Source organism: Magallana gigas, chromosome 4 (genome assembly GCF_963853765.1).
Source record: "Magallana gigas chromosome 4, xbMagGiga1.1, whole genome shotgun sequence".
Taxonomy (NCBI): domain Eukaryota; kingdom Metazoa; phylum Mollusca; class Bivalvia; order Ostreida; family Ostreidae; genus Magallana; species Magallana gigas.
This window is the reverse complement of record NC_088856.1, coordinates 51,683,067-51,707,602: the sequence shown is the minus strand read 5'-3', so window position 1 is coordinate 51,707,602 and position 24,536 is coordinate 51,683,067. Positions and strand designations below refer to the sequence as shown.

The 24,536-nt window shown below is 33.8% G+C and overlaps 2 protein-coding genes across 4 annotated transcripts in view; one reads left to right on the top strand and one right to left on the bottom strand.

Annotated features, from left to right (window-relative positions):
* Nucleotides 1–7,165, bottom strand: part of LOC105332490 (G-protein coupled receptor dmsr-1) — a 39,278-nt gene extending 32,113 nt beyond the window's left edge. The window contains exon 1 of the mRNA XM_011435121.4: nucleotides 6,961–7,165. The gene's annotated coding sequence lies outside the window, so the exon portion shown is untranslated. The remainder of the gene's footprint in view (nucleotides 1–6,960) is intronic.
* Nucleotides 1–24,536, top strand: part of LOC105332492 (protein MON2 homolog) — a 129,459-nt gene that overhangs the window by 63,609 nt on the left and 41,314 nt on the right. The gene's annotated exons all lie outside the window — the stretch shown is intronic.

Genomic DNA, 24,536 nt, shown 5'->3' with positions numbered 1-24,536 from the left:
GAATTTGAATTGTAATTGGCAATCGTAATGGAACTATTTCTCCCAGTTTCTAGAAAGATGGACAAATTATCAAGTTCACCGGGTTATTGTGAAAAATGTTATACTTAGTTGCTGATATTGTGATTAATATCAGGAAAAAAATATTTGCCTTTTCTTCCATTTCTTTGTTGTGCTGCTAATCCAATCTTGTTTTCTCTCCATTGCAAGAAATATTTGTATGGGTTATGTAACCCTTTGTTCTGCAGAATGATACAGTTCAACCTTATGTTATGTCTAAATGGGCATTAAAGCAGGCATGGAAGGCCTGTCTTATATTTAAAAAAGACAATGACACTGGGGCATGAATGGCATATCTTACGTTTTGAATAGACAATGACACTGGGGCATGAACTGCATATTTTATTTTATATTATATTTTATTTCAAGTTTAAGGTACCTCACTATATCAATACTAATTCTTTTTAAGATACTACATCACAAGATGGCTATTTCAATGTTTTTTAAAATCATTTTTATCAAACGATTTGGTTAAATATCTTCATAGCTAAGTGGTTAAAGTATCGGGATGTGAACCTCAAATCATGAGTTTGAATCCGCCTGGGTTTTTAATTTTTATTTACTGAATTAAATTCCATAAAATAATCCTTTTTTTGCCCAAAATTCACGAAAATTGCATACTTTTTCACCTATTTATGTAGCTTTTATGCATCATGCTATTTATCATGATAAAGTAATTTTCTGATGATTTGAGAAACTATTTTTCAAAGTGTAGTGAGCCACCTTAAAAGATTAAATGACACAGTCATCAAATATACAAAATATAATTTCACTAATCAATCTCTTATTCAATGCACATTTGTTATAAAACATTCACAATGCAGATAAACAAATAAAAAAAATATAAAGAGAATTCAATAAGTCAAAATTTACAATTGTCGCCCTTGATGAACCTTTTTAATAACACAGATAAGAGAAGCGCGCCTTGCGCAGAATGGCAGTGCCTCCATGCGAACTTTACGATTCTGGTAGACTTAGTTATCTCCAACACCCAACAATTATCAATAACAATAGCCATTATCAATTTCATTTTAAAATCTCGATCGAGTCATCAAGTACCAAAAAACATACATAATTTAGACTAATTAGTATAACCATCGCCAACATTTTTTTTAACGCTTTATTTCTTCTAAAAGACTCAAATGCAGCCATTTTTAATTTGTTTTTTCTGATGGTGATCAGTTAAAACTCAGGTTTCACTATGAACTCATGCAGTGCAGTCTGTAGACTCTTCTTATCATAGACATCACTTTTAAGGGGCTGCTTCTCTGTCTCTCGTTAAGTGCATCTCTTCATATCCCACACAAGAGAAAATTGAACCCACAGAATCACAAGATGATTGTGAGCGTTTTTTTTGTTCTTTTTTTTTTAATATTACCAATCGTTGCTGATCTATGAACTGATAATTCTTACACCCCATCAAGCTTATAAATGCTACCTTTAGAGGTTTTTCCCCTGTTTTTTTTGCAACAGATAATTTCTAAACATGTTTTATGCATTTAAATGATATTGGAAATGGAAGGATTTCTCAAATAATGATATCTCGGTACAGAATTATTAACGCAAAAAAATCATGATTAATATTGTGACATTTTCTTTGTCAGTTTGGCTGATATATGTAATGAGAATAACTTGTTTTTGCTTTGTAAATCATAGATTGTGAAGTACTTGGTCCCCAATTTAAGGGAGATAACTCCTCCCACAGAATTATGGGGTTTCATTAATAAGACAAGCATTCTGTGTTTGGGTAGGGATGTGAAGCATCAACACCGGATGTTACACCAATTTTGATTGGTGTGATGGCTTTTTATTGCATACAATTTGCATCTAATTGATGAAATGTTAATCTACTAAATCACTATGCAGCAACAAAAATGGAATGAATTAGATGAACTGATTATCGTCATTATTTTACGGTGTTATAAAATTATATTTGTCATGAAAATTTCAGACAATTGGGAATTTTGAGAGAAAAATATGGCATTAGATATTTATTGAACACCTCCATATTGTAAAGATAAACAATAAAACTAACTTAATTTATTTTTTAGATATCTTTCACATCAATCTTAATGTCTGATATTGTAACGCAATCTGAATATTTGTGGTCTTCAGTTGTACGATTGTTCATTGTTCACTTTCCTTTCTAGTGTGGAATAAGGATGAAACCACATTTAGATAAAGTGCATATCAGCTTTTGATCTGCAAGTCATAAGTTATATACATGTAATTAAAGGTTTACAGGAAACTGTCATTGCATAGTAAATAAAGAAATGCAAGGTGCAATGTGTGTGCCAGTGGTAAAATTTGCCGGATGCCTCATATGGACACAACTGTGATCAGCCCAAACCGATCACAAAAATGGCCAAGGCTGGGCATGTAGCCTAGCTGGTTAAAGTTACGGGAGAAAATTGTTGTGTGGTAGAGAATCACATGTACTGGAAGTCATTGCATCTTTCTCACGGGCCAGCTCATTATTAAATAAGGGATTTAAGAATATATAAACATATATTTAGCTGATTCTAGTTAGAAAAAAACCCAAACAAACAACAAAAACAAAAATACCCCCTCTTCACCCTCAAACCATAAACAAGAATTTGAAAATAGACATTTAATTGATGAATTCAGCACCACCTCCTAAAATAGACATTTAATTGATGAATTCAGCACCACCTCCTAAAATCTGGATAAATCTGCTGTTAGAGCCCAGGGCATTGGTTGTGGAGAATGCAAAGGAAGTCAGTAGCCGTCTGTGTGAAATTATAGGCCACTTAATGATTAACTAATGACTTATAATAGATTGATATTGATTAGGCCCGTCTCTGCAGCGTAGCTGTCTTCTTCTGGGGGGAAAAAGCTGGTGTAGTTCTAAACAAGTCGTGAAACTGTTTTTATCTGCGATCTGAGGCACGAGAGCGTTTCAGTTTATGCTCCATTAATGTCTGTACATTTAGATACAACATATAGTACCATACTCACCTTCCCCGCCCTACCCATTCCCAACATACTGATGCTATTTATTCCTCTACAATTGATTTTCTTTGGTCATAATCACCTTTTTCCCTCCATATTTTTCAGTGATTAATTGATAAACTCAGGGATTTTTTTACTCTCCCATATCCTGTTTGACAGTGGCCTGGTCAATTTTATACCTCTATAGCTATACCATACATCAGGGCATTCATCTCCACAATATATTGCTTTAAGCCAGACACCTAACAAAATTATTGGTTTTGACCAGTAACTTTCAGATGCTCATAAATAAACCCATCTTTACCATAAAGACAAAAAATTGTATAAATTATAGATAACCTTTAACACATATATTTTTTTTATTCATAAAAAGAATAATGTTGAAAAATGTACAAGCAGGGGGAAAATTAGAACTAAAACAAATGCACTTAAGGATATTTGTTTCTATCTATCACCTATTACCTAACAAGACAGAGCAGAATTACAGAGAATTCAGTTCTCAACTGGTTCATTGTTCGCTGACCATGTGGAATAATTCATGAAGGTTATAATTAAGAAATCTGTTAACGAAGCACTGGTACCCTGATTTTCAGTGTGGCAGTAAGTATTAACACTAGTTACATATCAATCATCTCTATATATATAATGGTACAGTTAAATCCTACAGTGGGGACCCCAGGGGATTGTAAGGCTATCTACAGCTGGGGAGGGGAACTATACCAGAGACCTTGTTTAATTACCCTGGGGGTCAATACTCATTATCAGTGTTATGTCTTACAGTGCCCCTTTCTGGCAGTAAACTGGACCACTGAGGGCTTGTTTATCACATACTTTACAGAATATCCAGATGGAGGGGAGATTGAGAAATAATTTTTTCAAAGGGGTTTAGGACTTGCTAGCATTAATTGTCTTTCAGGATTCAGTTGACCAAATAAGATTTTATGGAACTTATTAATGTGATGAATTTCATGAATTTCAAAAATGAAAATACATGTCTCTCTCTCTCTCTCTAATAATGCTTCTGTTGAAAACAATTTGATAAGTAATATAATCAGCCAATTCTATGCCAGTAATTAAGAATACTGGTAAGTTTTTAAAATTTTTGATTTGATTAAAAAAATTTGCCAAAATCATTTCAAGTGTTATCTAGTCAGGTATAAGATTTTTTGCCTTTTAAATGAGTTGGCTTATCATTGCCACCCTTTCCTTTCCCCTTATCATTACCACCCTTTCCTTTCTCCTTATCATTACCACCCTTTCCTTTCCCCTTCAGCTTATCATTACCACCCTTTCCTTTCCCCTTATCATTACCATCCTTTCTTTTCCCCTTATCATTACCACCCTTTCCTTTCCCCTTCAGCTTATCATTGCCACCCTTTCCTTTCCCCTTATCATTACCATCCTTTCTTTTCCCCTTATCATTACCACCCTTTCCTTTCTCCTTCAGCTTATCATTACCACCCTTTCCTTTCCCCTTATCATTACCACCCTTTCTTTTCCCCTTATCATTACCACCCTTTCCTTTCTCCTTCAGCTTATCATTGCCACCCTTTCCTTTCCCCTTATCATTACCACCCTTTCCTTTCTCCTTATCATTACCACCCTTTCCTTTCCCCTTCAGCTTATCATTACCACCCTTTCCTTTCCCCTTATCATTACCATCCTTTCTTTTCCCCTTATCATTACCACCCTTTCCTTTCTCCTTCAGCTTATCATTACCACCCTTTCCTTTCCCCTTATCATTACCACCCTTTCCTTTCCCCTTATCATTACCATCCTTTCTTTTCCCCTTATCATTACCACCCTTTCCTTTCTCCTTCAGCTTATCATTGCCACCCTTTCCTTTCCCCTTATCATTACCACCCTTTCCTTTCCCCTTATCATTACCACCCTTTCCTTTCCCCTTCAGCTTATCATTACCACCCTTTCCTTTCCCCTTATCATTACCACCCTTTCTTTTCCCCTTATCATTACCACCCTTTCCTTTCTCCTTCAGCTTATCATTGCCACCCTTTCCTTTCCCCTTATCATTACCACCCTTTCCTTTCCCCTTATCATTACCATCCTTTCTTTTCCCCTTATCATTACCACCCTTTCCTTTCTCCTTCAGCTTATCATTGCCACCCTTTCCTTTCCCCTTATCATTACCACCCTTTCCTTTCCCCTTATCATTACCACCCTTTCCTTTCCCCTTCAGCTTATCATTACCACCCTTTCCTTTCCCCTTATCATTACCACCCTTTCTTTTCCCCTTATCATTACCACCCTTTCCTTTCCCCTTCAGCTTATCATTACCACCCTTTCCTTTCCCCTTCAGCTTATCATTACCACCCTTTCCTTTCCCCTTATCATTACCACCCTTTCCTTTCCCCTTCAGCTTATCATTACCACCCTTTCCTTTCCCCTTATCATTACCACCCTTTCCTTTCCCCTTCATAAATGCATTAGATAATTATAACAGGAGCAATTTGATGCAAATCTGAAATCATGGAGAGGAAAAAAAAAATAACTTTTCACGAATACCATATTTATAGACCATATCATCTAAATGAGGCATTTATGGCGTAAAATATGAGTATTTTATCAATGCAGGAAGTGTGCGTTAAGGTGCATCTGTTCATCTCGAAGCTCGTACATTTCAATTGATTCTGTCGGATTGAGACGATATTTAATATAATATTGCATGAATGCGAAGCATTGAGATTCGCACTAGCGGACAGTCGAGTTTGCAGTCAGGTGTTAGACTACAAAGAGCCGCCATTGCTAAAATGATATAACCAAATAAAATTGATGGTATCACACGTTTTAATTTAATTTTCGTGACTGGTTTACTGTATAGAAAACGGTCATCTTGACATGTTTTCAACACAGAATTGCATGATGAGTTGTTTTAACGACTTGGATCATGCAAAGCTACCATTAGACTATTCCACTGCGAGAGGCGTTGTTATTTTGGTTTATGGGCACTATTATTAGTGAAGGTTAATACACTAGTTTTTTCAAACTGGGGTGAAAAATATAATAATTTTGTGTTTTGCTGTATTTTTCTATCAAAGTCAGTTGTTACATGTAGTTGAATGTTTACTGAAAATTGTATCATAGAGGTGCATGGAGACTTTAATTTTCCTTAATTTGATTTGGTATTTATTTACTTCAAATTTGGGGAAAAAAAACAACAAAAAAACGAACAAACTTAAATTCATATTGAACGGTGATAAACAGTGGAAATTGTAATAAATAATTCACTGTGAAGCTCTTAATATGTAAAAAAAAAAATATGATCACTATCTTAATCCTGTAATTCAGAGCTTAAGCCCTTTTTAAAATTGATTCTCTCTGCTATTCTCTCAAGTACGTGTTACAGTTATCTCGTCGGTATCAAGTTAACTGGATTATCTTTTTTTTTTCTTCACTTCTAAAAATTTTCAGGTTACTTTGGATTAAAGATTTCAGATAAATAGGCCTTTAAGTACTGGGTATTGACAAGATAGCAGTTAATATCAGTGGCTTTTACTTTCAGTGCAAAAATCTAATCAATATTGATTTGTTGGACCCAATAGCTATTAAGGAAGACAGCCTTGATTTTAGTCTTAACAAAAGAGATGATTTAATAGTTAATAAAATTATCTGATTTCAATTTAGATTCACTTTTAATTTTGTTTTCTTGTACAACACAGGATTTATTGCAAAGTCAATAGAGCACTTCCAAATTTCAATTTGTTGTTCAAATTTTTATCACTTTCATTATAGACAGCCATAATTATAGATTTAATGCTTGGGAAAAAATATATATTAGGAACAAATACATTAAATAGAAACAGTGAATATTAAAAGAGAAATTTATGCTTCTATGTTTTTATTTAAATTTAGATTTCTTCTGATTAATTTAGGAATTAAATGAAATTAAATAAGAAAAGATACTTGACTTACTTGGACAAGATATTGTTAAATTCCTGTTAAGTAACACCACCACTGATAAACCAGATCAATGCTCTGTATCAGAGGAAGCTTAGAGATCGAGCTAAAATAAATACTGAATTGAAGCAGGGTCACATCGGATGTCTAGGTGGGTTTTTTTCCTTGCACAAATTTTTTTAAAAGATATGTTTCTCCTTGTTTGCAGTTAAAATCCTGCTTGCGGGACATAACAACCAATAGAATTGTTTGTTCAAATATTTGAACTTTATACCATGTGACAAAAGAAGGGACTAATTTAGCCAATCAACAAGCCTCTCTGTGAGAAGAGTTTAGCGGTATGGAGCTGCTGTGTATTGGCTTTAGCTGGCTGCTCCGTGCTCCCTCTAATAGCATGTGCAGGGTAATTTGAAACATGCCAGAAGCATTAGACCAATGCATTGTGTCGAACTGTTTCATCCTAAAAACTCTAAAATGTTTAAAGTGGGTTCTGTTTCTAATTTTTATGCATTAACTAAATTGTCATCAGAACAAAACATTTTTACTTGTTTGCATGAAGAAAAGTAATTTTCTTGGAAGAATAAACTAAATAGAAAACAATCTTTGTAAATACTACTAAACACAAGTGAATCATCCACTAATGTTTCACTCAAAAGTTACGTAAAATGCAGTAGTTGTTATAAAAATGTGAGACAGTAGTAAGACTCAATATGAGATCAAGGGCTGTCCTGTACACGATACACACAAATACAGGTCTGTATTGATCTGAATCAACCTGTCCTTATTGTCGATCAGTAAAAAAATCCACATGAAAGTGTAATTGTCACAGTTCTAATTACCCCCCCTCCCCCTTACACATGATATCTGATAGATCTCAAAATGTCCTAAGATTTTTGTTGCTGTTGTTGTTTTTTTACAAAACAATTTCATTGGTTAAGTCAGGACACTGTTATTCTTGAAAAAAGAAAGTTGTCCAGGATTTTGGTTTTTTCATAAAATGTCTAATATTTCTTTACCTCTCTCTCTCCCTCTCTATCTCTCTCTATCTCTCTATCTCTCTCTCAAAAGAAACTGTACAATGTTATTCCTGTCACATTTACTGTACACACAACATTATATTTACTGTACAACATCAAATTTACTGTACACAAAACATCCCAATCACTGTACACTGACATCACATTTACTGTGCAAAAAACCACATTTACTGTATACAGACATTACATTTATTGAACACAAAATATCACATTTACTAAACACTGACATTACATTATCTGTACACAGAAAACATCACATTTAATGTACACTGTCATTACATTTACTATACACTGACATTACATTTACTGTAAACTGAAATTGTACACAAAACATCACATTTACTCTACACAAGGCATCACATTTACTGAACACTGATATTAAATTTACTGTACACTGAAATTACATTTAATGTACCGGTACACTGACATTATATTTATTGTATACAAAGCATTACATTTACTGTATAATGACATTACATTTATTGTACACTGACATTATATTAACTGTACACAAAATATGTACACTGATATTACATTTACTGTACATTGACATCACATTTACTGTACATTGACATCGCATTTACTGTACACTGACATCACATTTACTGTACATTGACATCACATTTACTGTGCATTGACATCACCTTTACTGTACACTGACACAAAATTTACTGTACATTGACACCACAATTACTGTACATTGACATTACATTTACTGTACATTGACATTACATTTATTGTACACTGATGCCACATTTACTGTACATTGACACCACATTTACTGTACATTGACATCACATTTACTGTACACTGACATCACATTTACTGTACACAAAATATCAAAATGTACATTCAACAATAAATTTACCATACTCAGTTCATTACATTTTCTTTACATAAAACTTCACATTTACTGTACACAAAACATAATAACTCTGTACTCAAAACATCACATTTACATTACATGTATTACATTTACTGTAAATAAAACATCATATTTACTGTACACTAAACATTACAAATATGTACACTAAACATCACATTTACTGTGCACAAAACATTACATTTACTGTACACAAAACATTACTTTTATTTCACACAAAACCATTACAGTTACTGTACACAAAGGGTGTTAACTGTTATCTACAATTATGTTTTTGCAATAAAAACACATCAAAACTTTTTTAAAGGATAACAGGGTGTTATTATTGCATTGAAAGATAATTTTGTCCCTAGAGAGCATCAAGATAATAACTACTTGTGAGACATACAAAACCTGATGCCTGGCTTGATTTGGACTAATTATACAATATAATATTATAACAAACTTAATTAAATATGCTGCAATAATGGATTTTTTGAAAATTATATGTGTGAAAATTAAGCAGAGTTTCATTTTAGACTGTTAGCTGTCATTGCTTATTTTGAGACGTTTATTACTTTATGAAAAAATGTAGACATTAGACAGAGTACATGCTAGCTGGCTCTCCTGTATCTAAAGGGCAAAGACAGGCTCTGCTATTTAAAGTTTTGTTCAAAAAGGGGTATGTTGGTTTGTTGGTTTGTTTGTCAGCTGATTTATAATACATTCATTAGACATAAATTACAGTACATCAATATTGTACTGACCTCTAAGGGGTTTTAAATGTGAAACAAATGTTAAAAAATTTGCTCAGATGTATATTAGATGAAGCCACTCACTCAACATAACACCTTATACTGTTTCCACTATCTACTAAAAAATAATTGATAACTTTTGGAAGAAATAAAAACATTTAGCATGACTTTCTAATAACATGCCATGCACTCGTTTCCCATTTACTTATCTTTTTAAATATAAATTATAGGTTGTAATGCATGCGATTCTTCTGTGTTTATGGGACATTGAGGAAAATGAATGGACCAGACCAAGTTTTTTCCCTCTTTTCCTTGGAATGTGTTTGACAGGGCAAATCTTTAATGAATGTGATAAGAAGTTGTTTATCTTGGCTTCAAAGCCAGGGAAGATGTATTTTCGGGAGATTTGATTGGTGGTGCTTGGCCTCAGGTGCAGTAGATCGAGATTCGTTTTTATTCCAGATTGTGTAATTTCATTAGATCGCAGAATTAATGTGAGAGACGACTGCGACTGTGAAACTATTGGAGAGAATACAATTAGCTATATACTTAGACTTGTAAGTCAAATTACTCAGGGAAGAAAAAATGTTTTCTTTCAGTTAAATGTCTAAATACAATAATGGCTTTCTGTTCCAGACTTTCCCCTTCATCACAGGAGAGTTAACCTCCTTAACCTTTTAAGTTAACAAGAATTAACATTTCAAACCTTTTATATTAACTTGAAATGTAAACTTAGTTCTTTAAACTTGTGAATATGTAAACTTCAATTAACCTGTATTAATGTACTTTATTTTCAACATTTAATTATGTTATAATTTTCAAGTATAAATCCATTGATAATGATATAAGTATACCGGTAACTTGATGTATTTATTTCATTGGATTTCATACGTTTCTTTGAAAAGCAGTTTTTTAAATAGGAGGACACCCTGGCTTATTAATGTTCTGATTATAAAATGTACACTTTACACGCTATATGTAATATAAATCTCATCTGTATTTTTCATCTTAATTGTGTGTGTGCACTGGTAAGTCTTTTATTGCAAGTACATGTGCATGTACAAAAATCATAAAATCTCAAAGTGTGAATTTTACAGATTTAAAACTATGAATTTTCTAAATTAAAGTCTAATTTACTGATTGAAGCTTAAATTTTACATGTTAAAACGTTTCTGTTATTATGAAGATAGATAGAAATTTTTTCTGGTTAAATATTATGATTAACTTTAATCTTATACAAAGGTTTAAGGTTATTTAACCCACATGCATCATAAGACACCCATAGCGCCCTTACATCTCAATCATTACGTTTTAAAGAAAGTTTTTATCAGTCAAAGGTTATAATTTTCTAATATGTAAAATGTACGTTACACGCTATGCGTAATATACCAGATGAATCTCGTGCGTATTTTTCATCTTACGTGGAAATGTACTTGTACAAGTACACGGATGATGTACATGTACGCGTAAAAAATCTCAACCTCTCGATTAGTATAAAAGAAGAAGACAAACATGTCTTTCTATTCTGTTTAAACATCAGACACAGAAACATACCGTCAATATTTGCTGCTCAGCCATTTCTGCAGCATTAATATTGCAGCCTGTCGATGGCTTCAGTTGGAAAGGATTGGGTTTCAATGAAGATATGGCTACTCAGAAAGGGTTTCTGATTCAGAAATACATTAAGGAGATATCATTGCAGTCATTATATTACAGTCAATCATAAGTATCAAATTACAATCAATTTGCTGAAAACTGTTAATGATAAGGTGCAGGCATTTGAAGATGTTGACTCTTGAATGGTATGGAAATTTAGTACTTGTACCTGAAATGAAAGTGTTCAAGTATGTGAAAAGGGAAATGAAAAGTGTGTACAATGCTGTATTCAGGGAAAAATTTGTCCCAAATTTTATTTTTGCCCTTTTTGCCCTTTTTGTAAGCGGGCGAAATTTTAAAACTGGGTGAATTTCAATACCGGTACTTTAAATTTTGTTTTCTTTAAATACTGTCTGGATAAATTCAAAACAGGGCGAAACTGTTCGCAAGTGTAGAGGGGCAAAAATTACATGGGGGCGAAAATACCCTATATACAGTGTAAACTGTAGATTCCTTATTTTACGTGACTCATCTGCGATTCAATAGTTTTGCATCAAATAGCGAGAATATAAAATCGCAAATGCCAAATTTTTATCACAGTTCCAAATAGTTTACATCTGTCTGAAAAATAAATAAAGCGAGATTTTAAAATCTGCGAGATGTGCTTCTCGCAATTTTACGCGGATATTAATTCCTTGCATTTAATTGGGATTTAACAGTATTTAGCCACTGCTTTCATTCCTTTAGAAAACAGTTCAAGCTCAGTTGAGCATCATCACACATTGAGACAGTGTTTTTTTTGGCTGCGATTGATTTGGTTGTCAAAGTCGGATCCATTTTATTCATAATTTACATTTTTATCAATTTTTAACCGGGTTTTCCAAAGGAAAAATCCGGTTATTAAAATGGTGAAAATGGCGGGTGGGCGGGCGGCTGCCAAAAGGGTACCCTCATTGTACGGATAACTCCTCCTACAGTTTTCAAGATAGGAAGTTGTTCTTTTGTAGATCAATTGTACATATATCAGAGGTGTGCATATTGCTAGGATTTTGATTTCCGATAATTTAAGAAAAAAATACCAGCTTTTGAACTTAGTCATTTTCTGGCAAAATATTGCATATAGGGTACCCTCATTGTACGGATAACTCCTCCTACAGTTTTCAATATAGGAAGTTGTTCTTTTGCAGATCAATTGTACATATATCAGAGGTGTGCATATTGCTAGGATTTTGATTTCCGATAATTTAAGAAAAAAATACCCAGCTTTTGAACTTAGTCATTTTTGGGCAAAATAGTTCACATTAAAGAAAACCCGGTTTGCTGTCACATTGACAGCTTTTCACTTGTTTGGAGGTCATTTTGTTTCATTAAGCGATTGTCAAAATCATTAATTGACCTATAGAATACTTTTGGATCAACAGAATGTTTTTAACTTATCTGTATAACAAGTACTGATACTTAGATTGATCCCTGTCTTTAGACTATTTGTCTCTCTTTTTATAGTTAGAGCTACAGCCCTGGGGGCTTTGAACTGAGACAATTGAAAGCATTTTTAGGCTTTGATGACCAGAAAAAACATGCATGGTGTGGACATTCATTAGCAAAATTAATTTTTTTGGGAGATATTGATTTTAATCAACACTCCTATGCAGTTACATGTACTCTGGCAAACCGAAAGTGAAACAGTGTTTGGACCTAAGCACAAATCATCACCGCTGACAAGACTTATGCTGAAGCATTGTTTTTCAAGGAAACTTATCAATAAACACTTTGAAAAAAGTAAGATTTCATATCATACGAACAACTAAGAAATTTTTATAGTCTCATGTATTCATACGCCAGAATTTAATATAGCCTCGTTCAACCAAATGCTCGGCTGTCTCGGTAAATCTCTGACAAGCAGAAAGGCTCTAGTCTTTCTTATCAGAGATTAACAGAGACAGCAGAGCCTCTGGTTGAACGAGACTATAAGTGCTTGGATTCTTAAAACTTTTAGAATTGCTTCGATTACTTATACATAGTTTGAAATCTATCTTTAAATATTACACAACATGATTCATATGGGGTTTCTTGAAATTCTTGTCGGAAAAGTCTAAAATTCATATAATAAAAAAGTGCGTAATTCAAATACAGACTAGAAACTAATTGCCATGCAAAATAAGTTGATTTTAAGATAAATGATAATCGATAAAATCAACTCCCGTCAGTACTTCAGTACTTTGATTTTGTAATAAAATGTGTGGTTTACTGTCATGCATGCAGTGGTTTCTCAACATTGCTAGCTTATATAAATACATACAATATATATTACTTATAATAATTTACAATAATTAATGAAGAAGCAATGAATTTATTATGAGATGCCATATAAAAAAGAATTGCCCATTAAACAAGAGTGGCATTTTATTTGAATGATTTCTGATTGCATTGCTTGGCTGTCCAGCGTTAATTTGTCCCAGAGGACTCAGAAATCCTATAGAATTTGGCCCTGTCACTACGCAGGTCGAATCTGGTTCATGAATAGCAACTCTGTACAGTTAAATTCCTAAATCTGATTAAAAGTGGGAGGTTGAACCTCTCTCCCTGTGTGCTAGTAATTGGCTTATAATTTTCATGGCAGGCTTAAAACTAAAAAAAATTGAAGCAGTAGGGCTGGAGGAAGGATAAATCTGTGATGATGATTGGGAGGACCTATACATGTTCAAAAGAGAAAATGACCAATGTAAAAAAATTGTTATTTTTGCCCCAGAAGATCGACTGGTTCTTATACTCTCTTTTTTTTCCCTTCAACTTGCTGGACTCATGCATCATCTTTTGCAAAACAAAATCAACAAGTCTTAGTTTTGGTATATCACAAAGGCAATTGTGTATGAAATTTGAAGATAAACAAATTATCAACTTTAATTAGAACTTTATAATTTTTAGAGGCTGTAGATTACCAATCAAATATACATACAGTAAAACACACTTATAACAAAGTGCCAGGGATGGGTGATTTTGCTTTGTTATAAGTGTATTTCGTTATATCTGTCAAGTTTGCAACATGTAATAAAGTCACAGGGAATAACAAAATCACTTTGCTGTAAGCGTCAATTCATTATAAGCATATGTATGCTATAACCCTGTTTTACTGTATCATAGACTGGAGGCTCGATCAGTAATAATATGACTTAAGAAATATAATGTTAAGTCAAATACTTTTTCAATTGAATTCCAGACACCTCCTCACACTAGGAGGTTGGATCGGAAAAAGTCATCTCAGAACGAGGAGGTCAGTTAATTAAGTTAGAATAATTACATGAACTTCTGCAGCCATTTTTCAATGTCTCCTTTTAAGAATGATGAGGAAGATTGTCAGAGATTACAGAGACCAGAGAGGATATAATGGTCACTGAAAAATGGCTCCAATCTCACGCGAGGTCAACCCAAGGTCAAAACGTCACAATATTTGGCCCCAAAACCCCCTACGCAATCCAGTATGCACAGAACAAAATACTCATTTAAATTTTTGGGGCCAATTTTTTGTGGGCTGTCAATTTTTTTTAAAGGTTCATTGTGAATTAAGCAAATTAAGATTGTATTTTGTAAGAAGGGAACCCAGAAAATATATGAAAATTGAGCCAGTAAATGTAACATTGTACTCATTGACAAGCTTTTAGTTCTTTAGCAGCTAATGGACTCACTTGGTCAATAAAAATTACTAATCTGTTGGTATTTAAGTTTGCTTGGAGTCATGTTAAGGTATAGCAAATGGTGGAAAACTTGTCAATGTAAACTCTGAGACATTGTTACACATTGATTTCTGGGCTGCTCAGTTTAGGTGGTTGGTATTTTTTTCAGTTATTCATCAAGTGATTGAAGACTTAGTTATCACATATCTCCCTCTCATTGTATACAAACACGAATGATGTTCGACACGGGAAATTGAATATCCTCCACTGCCACTGCCACTCTGAATGGGGAAATAAAGCAACAATCGCCATTCGTTGTCGAACATTGTGCAGGGGTGATTCGAGGCTTTTGAAATGATCCCCTTGTATCCCTGCTTGTCTTGTTGCTTACTTTGGACAATGCTCTAGTGTCCATGCAGTAACAGTACTATACAAACCCAGTGTGTTATTGCAATTATATTAAGAGGGATTTACTTTGGATATATATTTCTCTTTTTGATGGTCAGCCTAAATTAATCAGGGTCCTGAAAGGATCATGATAGGATTTAGACTTAGGTGGTATGGGATGCCTGTCTGAGTATTTATGTGGATAGAAGTATATTACAAACGAAACACTTTCACCATATTGAAATTTCAAATTTACAATATTTCACCAAGAATATTTTAATTTTTCTTTTAGAAATGTCAAAATTATAAAAGCCCTAGCAGGATTCGAACTTGTGACTTACAGATTAGTAGTTAATCCTCTAACCCACTGTCACACACTTAGGTAACAATTTTGAGAAAAAAATAAATTATTAAATTATACTTGATTTTATTGATTGTTTCAATAGGAAGTACTTCACAATATGGAGGGTCCCACACCACCTTAAGTCAGAATTTCAGTAATTCATTAGAATCGCTTAATATTTTTAAATAATCGATGATTGACACTCTTAATTTGTAAAATTTAACAATATCTGAAAGCAACTCTAAATTGTGCTTTAAAATTTAAGGTATGGCATAATAAATATGTGGTCTGATGAATGAAATTTGACTGTAAACTAAATAACAACCATTTGGATGTTTAGACTTGTTAAATATATTTTTAATTAAACTAATATTAAACTTTTAAATATTTTCATGGCATTCACAAATGGTTACTTAAATACTTTAAATTCTAAAAAGCAAAATTATTACCGAAATTCATTTTTAATTTCCTCAACCTCTGCAATATATATCTTACCTATAAATATAATTAAAACTTAGTTAACGGGACGTTCCCCACATTTGGTATAAGTTCATTGAACAAGGTGAACTAGCATCACGAAAACTGACAACGTAATTCGTCCGTGTAATCTTAGTCGCATGAATTATTCCATCAAGGAGCGTTAAAACTGGTGTGGACGTGCTAAAAATCATGGCGTTTTACCCATAAAGAAAATTACCGGTTACGAAGCTGCACATCACTTCTTCTTTCCCAGTGCAGTGTTAATTGTGAGTCCATGTTTTTGTGAGGAAATATAAAAGACCTGTTTAGTCACTTGGTTATTGAGTGATAACATTAGAGTAATGGATTTCAGAGATAATTTAATTTAGCTCCATCAAGTTTATTTTTGGCCCCACAAATTTTTAAAGTGGGAAAAGATTAAGAACAATATAAAGGTAATGGAAATTTGAATCTATGAAAACTTTGATAGAAATGTACTGTTTTTATTGAATAAAAAAAAGAAATAGGAAAAATCAGAAAATCTTTTATAGCTAAGTTATAAGGTTGGAACTTTTAATATTACTGTCCATTTTTATCCTTTTGTATTAATAATGGTATCTCAACTTCAAGTTGGTGATAGTTTAAGTTCATAGAATGGACGAATTTGCATTAGATTAGAGAATTTCACAACAGAAATTGTTCATTCATGTCATCTTTAAGTTAATTAATCAGTACGTTATTTCTTTCATTTTTTTTTTTTGGAAACTAAGATTAAGAATCATTTTACACAAAAAAAATCTGTAAACCATTTAACTATTATGCATTGTTCATGACAATTACTCTTCAATTATTCCTGTGATGGCACTCAATTCTGATAATGAAATGAGGCGTAAATCGGCAGATTGGACTAAATACCCAACTGTCACCTAAATCTGAATTACAGCATCCTTGTATAGGGTCCATCAAAAGCTGTGGAGCACCTGGGCTGGAATGAGAGCAATCAACACAGGAAACTTGGGGGTATTGTACTGGAACTGTCCAAAATATCCAGGCTAATCTGGCATAGAAAATGTTCAAAGCCACTTCCTGGGAGCAACGGGATACTAATTGGCCTAATTATGTTGTTTGTGTTATCAAACTGGGAGTTAGATTACCAATTTGTTGGTATCATGTCAAGCAAATATAGTCAGGATTGATTAGAACCTTGTTGAGCATGTAAATACTAGGGTGAGTTGAGTTTGGACCGTGTAATGTGACTCAATATATCCCAGGTAAAGTAAAAGAAGGTTATAGCAAACACGCTTATAATGAATTGATGTTTACAGCGAAATGATTTTCATTCCCTGAGACTTTATTACATGTTGTAACTTTGACGGATATAACAAATTACGTTTATAACGAAGTAAAGTCGCCCGTCCCTGGCACCTTGTTATAAGCATGTTTTATTGTATAAGGATTATGTCTTTGATGAGTAAGACGAAGGAGTTCTGGTTGTTACTAAATACCGGCTGGTACTTTCCTAAACAATAACCTTAGCGAAGAACGTCATCTAAATTTTCTTAATTTTATATGCTCTTCAACAAATTCTTACTGAATAATTAGCAACCTGTATCATTAAAGTTTTTTGATATTTTTTCATGAATTAATTATAAATTTTCTAGAACTGTTATAGCTTCTATATTAACTACAGCCTACTTATAATGTTTTCTTTTTGTGTTTAAAAGCCATTAATTTATTACTCCATCAACAGAAAAACTTAAATTATCGGATTAAGATTAAAGATGAAGTAATACCAGAAATGTCACTTAATTGCTAGTTTTTTAATTGCTAATGATCAAGCCTTTTATGTTGATATAAAAAAATTAATTAGCTTTAACTTATACCTTAATGTTTATTTTGAATAAATAAAATATATGGTATATTCTATAAATAAAATCTTCTCATTTAATCTTTAAAAATAGGCCATTTTTAAAATTTTACCAAAACTTGGTTTAAATAAACCATTAATTAACTCTTAGACTAAGTAAACTGAAAAATGTACTCAAAGTGATTACAGATAATGAAGCACTATTTTACAAGGCAAGAGTTCAATTTCATCTACTTGTCTTAGAGTTGCGCTTTCAAGATCGTCGTAGATTTTATCAAACTAATATTTGAACATGATCTGGCTCTGGGATCTTCTTCAACTAATGCTGTCGCCATCTGATGGTTTTTTGTTGTTTGATTTTTTTTTCTCATAAGATAGAGTTGCGGAGATGTTTGTTTGCAGTGTTGATAGGACGAGTCCGCAGCGAAGTGTCTACTGGTCCCAGTTACGTTTTTCAAAGTCTGAGTTTACACAGTTTTACGATCCTGATCATTTATTTGCCTCTGGTTCATATTCGCTGTCTCTTGGTTCGACAAAATGTTTGCCAAGATTATCAGAGAGTCTTTTTTACCAGGCTGTTTAGGCCTCAAGAATATTTACTTTTTTCCGCAATACAAGAAATCTGGAGACAATGGAGATTTTTTTTTCTTTTTCTTCTGGGGACAGGTCGGTTTTCTGATTTTGTACAATGTTGAGGGGTCTGCTTGATGGACAGATTGCGCTGAGAGAAAAACCACGCTGTTGGCAAAGGAGAAAGGGAGTAAAAAAAAAAAAAATCAGTGAATATAGGAACTTTGTTTGAGGATAATAAATGTGTCTGTCAGACAGCAAATCTGTCTATTGGTTTGTAACCACTCGAACAAGTGGAGAAATGACTGGTCGATTAGGTAGAGGAAATCATAGGGGAATGAACTGCCGCTCCAGTAACAAGAGAGGTTGAAGAGTATGCCAAATCTCTTATTGTCTAAGTCAGTAAGAAACTTGATCGTGTCTATTTTAGCCTGTATTGAGCACTTTGAGATATTCACTGGTGTGCAGATAAAGGATTTGGTATATACATGTTTATAATTAATGTTTGAATTGGCATTTTTGTAAGGATTTTTGTTATGTAAATTATTTTGCCAACATTTTCTTTTCTCCCTTAATAGTTGTTCCTTAAATGGAATTTGACAATGAAGAGTGTACTTAATTATATGAGCAATTTGTTACTCAAGTAACGGATCTAATTTTTTTTTCTTTTTCCTTCTGATTATTTCTTTACACAGTTAATTCTAGATTTTAGGGTCCGAGTTAAATTTACTTTGTTAAGGTCAGATGCGAGTCTCATCTTCCATTAATTGTTTTCATTTTTCCCTATCTCCTCGATGTGAAGATTACTCTGACGTAATACCAAAATTATTTTTTTTTATGTTTTTAAATGTTCTCCATTTGGATATATAGGTTTAATTGAATATATTATAAACTTTATTATGATAAGCATTGAATTGCATTTTGCAGGCCATTTAAAGAAAAATTTAAAAAATTCAAACTATAAAAATACCATGGTAATACCCAGGTTTAAATTGCAAATAAAAAAGAGTCTATCAAGGAAAATTATCTTAAACTGAGGAACGTCACGTCTGAGGTCCTTAACTGCTTTACCCAGTGAGCTACCAATACAGATAAACTTATTACAGTTTTTAGAAGATTATATCATATATTCTAAATCCAGCAGACCATTAGTACATACCATATATCCAGGTGTTTTTTTTCGTGTGTCACAAAATTTGCAAAAATGGGGAAAATGTGTAGCATTTTTAATTTGCACAAGTCATTTATTGCGATTTGAAAAGTTTCTTTTAGAAAATAATACAGAATATAATTTCTGCTTATTCAATGATTTGCGTTTTAAAAGACATCCTGAAAAAAGCGAAAATTAGATCATCGCGAAAAATACCGGATATACGATATCCTAAACTTCCTTAAATATGGTACTGTCTATTGCATTTAATCGGGGTTTTTTTTAACACCAACGAAAAGCTTGTTCCTTGCATACATTCTTAAGAAGGCTTAGTAGGTTATCAACAAAATTAACCATCAGGCCCTTGGGCCATTTTACTTAGATGAGCTTACGTTTGTTTTAAGTCTCACTTTTATAATAGTGGAAAAGTCAGACTGAGAGCAAGAGTGAGCTCTACTAAGTTTTATGGCCCCGGGGCCAGATATACCTTACATTTTAATTTTTTAAAAATCATTTGATAAGCTATAACCTATCATTCAGTAAAGAATAAAATTCCATAAATTTTAACTTTTAAGTTTGGATGTTTTCCTATAACTTTATACAGAGTTCTTCTTAAGGAGAGTAATATACATATAGTCTAAAAATGGTCAAGACCATATGTTCCTCTTAATTTTAAAAAGTAATCTTCCTTTGTTGATGTTACTTACATTTTTCTTATTCATTACTCATTACTTTTTGTTAATGTTTTAATGAAACACTTCTTGGTAAACTTAAATCATTCTGATATTGTTAAAACATTGGAAAATATTTCATTGAATTGCCATTAAGTGATGTTTAGATAATAGGGAAAACACCTTGACTTTCACTAACTTCAAAAGAACCCGCATAGGGAAACTATAAACTTTTGTTATTGTGAATGTCCAGTCCAGTTTACACTGTATAAGTAGGCTAGATAAATTTCCAACACATACCTTAATGATTCAGATATTTCAGGCTACATTGTGTATTTTAAATGTAAACAGGTGGGCATTTGTGCATACCTGGAATACTCTCAGGACTTTGATTTTAACCTGTATTACAAAGAAAACATGTGTAAGGTAACCTCAATTGTGCTTTGATTAAAGGTGTGTAAATCACATTGTCTGTTTTTGAGACACATATTATGTATTTGATTATAATGCTGCATTTCATGAAATTCTTAAACAAATTAATTCTGTAAAAGTAAACCCTCTGCAAATGTCCTATCTGCAGAACTGTAGTTCTCTGGTCAGAAAAAAAATTGGATGGGTGACAGTGTGTTTACCCCTCTAATTTTTTTTCTGACCAAAAAACTACAGTTCTGCAGCTACAAATATCCATAATATGTAGATTCCTATAACTCTGTACAACTTCAGTTTCTCTCTTCATGATAAATGTACACATAATTGACATTGATATTGCTCATGACCTGAAAGTATGTCATGACCTTGATCTGAGGTCATTGACCAAGGTCAAGGTCCCACTAATTGATCATCAACATGACAATTATCTAAGACTCTGAGGTCCTGCTGGGGCATATATAAGTATGCCTTTGGAAATCAGTGTACCATTGAGTTTGATTTGATAAATTTAAACATAATTTATCAGTATAAACTTCATTGGATTTGGCCAAATTGCATTAAGCCATAATATAGGCATTTTTTAGCTCACCTGAGCTGAAAGCTCAAGTGAGCTATTCTGATCACATTTTGTCTGTCCGTCCGTCTGTCCGTCTGTCCGTCCGTCTGTCCGTCCGTCTGTCCGTCCGTCTGTCCGTAAACTTTTCACATTTTCAACATCTTCTCAAGAACTACAAGGCCAATTTCAACCAAACTTGGCACAAATCATCCTTAGGCAAAGGGGATTCAAAGTTGTGAAAATTAAGGGCCACACCCGTTTTCAAGGGGAGATAATTAGAAATTAATGAAAAATTTTGAGAAATTTTCAAAAATCTTCTTCTCAAGAACCAGAAAGCCAGGAAAGCTGAAACTTGTGTGGAAGCATTCTCAGGTAGTGTAGATTCAAAGTTGTGAAATTCATGACCCCCGGGGGTAGGGTGGGGCCACAATGGGGGGTCGAAGTTTTACATAGGAATATATAGAGTAAATCTTTAAAAATCTTCTTCTCAGAAACTAAACAGCCAGGAAAGCTGAAACTTGTGTGGAAGCATCCTCAGGTAGTGTAGATTCAAAGTTGTGAAAATCATGACCCCCGGGTGTAGGGTGGGGCCACAATGGGGGGGGGTCGAAGTTTTACATAGGTATATATAGAATAAATCTTTAAAAATCTTCTTCTCAGAAACTAATCAGCCAGGAAAGCTGAAACTTATGTGGAAGCATCCTCAGGTAGTGAAGATTCAAAGTTGTGAAAATCATAACCCCTGGGGTTAGGTTGGGGCCACAATGGGGGGTCGAAGTTTTACATAGGAATATATAGAGTAAATCTTTAAAAATCTTCTTCTCAGAAACTAAACAGCCAGGAAAGCTGAAACTTGTGTGGAAGCATCATCAGGTAGTGAAGATTCAAAGTTGTGAAAATCATGACCCCCGGGGGTAGGGTGGGGCCACAATGGGGGGTCGAAGTTTTACATAGGAATATATAGAATAAATCTTTGAAAATCTTCTTCTCAGAAACTAATCAGCCAGGAAAGCTGAAACTTGTGTGGAAGCATCCTCAGGTAGTGTAGATTCAAAGTTGTGAAAATCATGACCCCTGGGGTTAGGTTGGGGCCACAATGGGGGGTCGAAGTTTTACATAGGAATATATAGAGTAAATCTTTAAAAATCTTCTTCTCAGAAACTAATCAGCCAGGAAAGCTGAAACTTGTGTGGAAGCATCCTCAGGTAGTGTAGATTCAAAGTTGTGAAAATCATGATCCCTGGGGGTAGGGTGAGGCCACATTGGGGGGGGGGTGTTAAAATTTTACATAGGAATATATAGAGTAAATCTTTAAAAATCTTCTTCTCAGAAACTAATCAGCCAGGAAAGCTGAAACTTGTGGGAAGTATCCTAAGGTAGTGTATATTCAAAGTTGTGAAAATCATGACCCCTGGGGGTAGGGTGAGGCCACATGGGGGGGGGGGGGTGTTAAAAGTTTTACATAGGAATAAAGAGTAAATCTTTAAAAATCTTCTTCTCAGAAACTAATCAGCAAGATGATTCTGTATAATTGTTAAGACTTTGGCTCCAGGACAATTCTTCTGCCTCACAAGAAGGTTCAGAGTTTGATGTAGCTAAATATCCCATATATAAACAATTGTAAAGGATCTTTTTGAGAACTGCAATACTCAACATGTGATATGACTATAAAATTGAAGCAGGCAGCTATTTTTTCATTAGAATCTTTTTGTATTACTGTTTTGGGTTATTGCCCTTGATTTATTGATTCTTGATTATTTTAATTAATGCATCCACTGTTAACCAATTAATGTGATGATTATTTTTATACAATATTAAATATTCAATGTATATAAGTTGTTCTGCATAAGTAGTTTTGGGTTAGGCTGGATTAGTTTGTTTATTTTTGATTTCCAATTTTTAGATACTATGAATTATTTTAGGCTGGCACATATATAGGGACAGTGTCTATTGCATTGCTGCGAGCGACTGTTTGGGGTTAAACTTGAACAGGTACGGAGAGATTGAGGGTGTTGACATCCCTGCTCTTTCTATTCTTCGTGTTTTTCTAACCAACGATACAGAATGTGCGGTCATTTCTGCCCTGTATAGCATTAATACAAATGTGCGGTCATACCTGCTTGTATTGGTGGTGGTTGCGGCGGAGCACTAGTGTATGGTCATCTCTGCTGGTGTTCTGGCCTTTCTAGCGCAAGTGTGCGGCACTCCCTGCGTTAGGTTGAGCTGTTGGCGCAAGTGTGAGGTCATCCCTGGTTGCGTTATCTCTGCTTGCATTAACGTTGGTACCTGTTGAGTTGCGTAGGTGTGCGGTCATCCCTGCCTGCATAATGTTGAGTCCCTATATATGTGCAGGAGCGGTGATTAAAGTCTGCTCTTGTAAATATTTTCAGCAATCAGGGCTATCCGAGTTCCAAGGGGGGAAAATGGATTTTATTTATACAGGATCTACATGTATTAATGTACATTGTCCAGATTGTATTATGACTCCATTAAGCTGACTTTATCATACCTATTGTTCCTCAGGTGAGCGATGTGGCCCATGGGCCTCTTGTCATTGGTATTAGGGTATCTTTTAGATATTCCCTAAATTAAGTTAACTAGTTATTTTTTTTTATTTGCATGCTTTAATTTTGTTACAATCTTATTTTAATGTAGGTTAATGACCATCAACATATTTGACCCTTTTGGTGCAAATTCTTTGCTAGTGCTATGTAACAATTTAGCAGCAATATTCAGTTGCAAATGAAGACATTATCTTTCTGGGGGGAGACCCTTCGTATGTATAGTCAGTCTCATTAACCATATCATTTCTTCATTTTCTTTTCATTAAGAACAAATATACTAATGAGAAATTCCCATAATCCCTAGGGGCCATCATTTCCTTTTTTCCTTCCGTCAAATTTGATTGTCACCTGAAGAAAGAAATCAAATTTTTTGCCGACAGATTCTGAAGCTTTTTAAAACTGCCAGGGATGAAAACATGCCTCACAATTGTCTGTTAATGAACATCAGGAGGTATGCAATTGAGTCTTTAGGTTTCCCACTGTAGAGTTTTAGATTGTGTTTTATTGCTGTGGTTTCTGCCCTTGGTCAGATTCAAATTGGTGCTATCATGAGATAGATTGGCACCGTGAAGGGATTCCCCTCTGTGTAATAGCAGTAACTCTCTCATTTAATGAGGGTATAAGTTTGACCAAGCAATGATAGCTAACTGAAACAATTTATTAATATTTTTTGG